The following is a 1,594-nucleotide window of genomic DNA, read 5'->3' on the forward strand; positions in this document are numbered from 1 at the left end:
ATAATGACCTTTATCACAATATGCTAATTTTTTGAGAAGGACCTGTACATATGCATCAAAAACAAATGAAAAAATAGGAATATCTTTTATAGTCCCGGAATATCTAATAAAAACAGGAAAACGAATCACCAACGACTTGTCAGTATATACAGGAGAGATGTTAGCAGTTTTATTAGCAGTGCAGTGGGTGGAGGAAGTAAAACCATTAAAAACAATAATCTGTTCAGATTCAAGTTCCACATTATTTAGTTTAAAGCACAATCATTCAGACAGCAGGCCAGATGTTTCATTAGAAATATTCCACACATTATTCAGAACACAAAGGATGGGTTTAACATTAACATTTTTATGGGTACCAGCGCACATTGGGATAGAAGGAAACTAGATGGCAGATAAGATGGCAAGGAAGGCAACTCAAAATCACATTAACTTCACAGTACATACAAGTAAATCAGAGGTAAAAAGTATCATCAAACAAAAACCGAAGAAAGAATGGCAGAAAAGATGGGATGAAGAAAGAAAAGGAAGATGGTTTTATCGGATCAAAAAGACACTAGGAGAAACAAGAACTGGAAGAAGGAGCAGAAAGGAGGAAAGATTAATAACGAGATTGAGATTTGGACATACGGGACTTAATTATTCATTATTTCAAATAAAGAAACACAATACAGGAAAATGTGAGCACTGTGGACAAGATGAAACTAATGTCAGAAATATGCAGCAGAACGAAGCTTTATGAAGAGAGAGTTTGAAAAGATAAAAGAAAAACTTGATATAATAGATGCACTACAACACAACTTAGAGAGCAAACGTATACAAATTATAATTAGATATTTTAAGAAAACAAAGTTGATTAATAGAATTTGAATTACATACAGTTTAATCATGCATACACACAGAATTATCCCATGATGAACCGCACTCCATACCAGTGGTGGCGGTAATGCACACCTACAGTTTTTTGCCAACAGCCATTAAACTCCTCAAGAAGAAGAAGAAGAAGAAACTTGGTCACAAACTTTAATAGACCTCAGAGATGTAGCTTTTGTGAACGATCCAAATCTTTTGAACGGCTCTTAACAACAAACGATAGAAACGAGTTGCAGACAGTAAAGAGCCGTTCCTAGTTTGATTTTATTTCATCTTCATCATTTTTTCATGTTTTGCTCCTCAAATGCTGAAACAAACACTTCTTTACTTTTCACTGAGACGAAGGCAGGAAGACTGCAGCACCTCTAGAGGGGAGTGGGGGTTCCCTGCTCGACACGATGTACATCGTCCCGTGTGGTGCACGTCACTAGGGCTTTAACAGACTACTCGAGTAATCGACACGTCAATTCCTAGGACATCTATCGAGTTTTTAAATTTCACGTCGAATATTCATGGTGACGTCATTACGTCGCCGTTACATCTTTGCGTCACGTGATCTGCATCGGGCGCGTGTTACAAAATGGATTCCTCCAAGCAGACAGATGGAGCGGAGCAGGCCCAGTCTTGACAAACAGGTAGAAATGCATCAATTGTCTGGAAATATTTCACTAAAGAATCTTCCGGTCAACTACCGTAAGGAAACAGAAAATGAATCAACTTCCTG

This window comes from Nematolebias whitei, chromosome 1, assembly GCF_014905685.2.
Source record: "Nematolebias whitei isolate Nwh7 chromosome 1, NemWhi1, whole genome shotgun sequence".
Classification (NCBI taxonomy): Eukaryota; Metazoa; Chordata; class Actinopteri; order Cyprinodontiformes; family Rivulidae; genus Nematolebias; species Nematolebias whitei.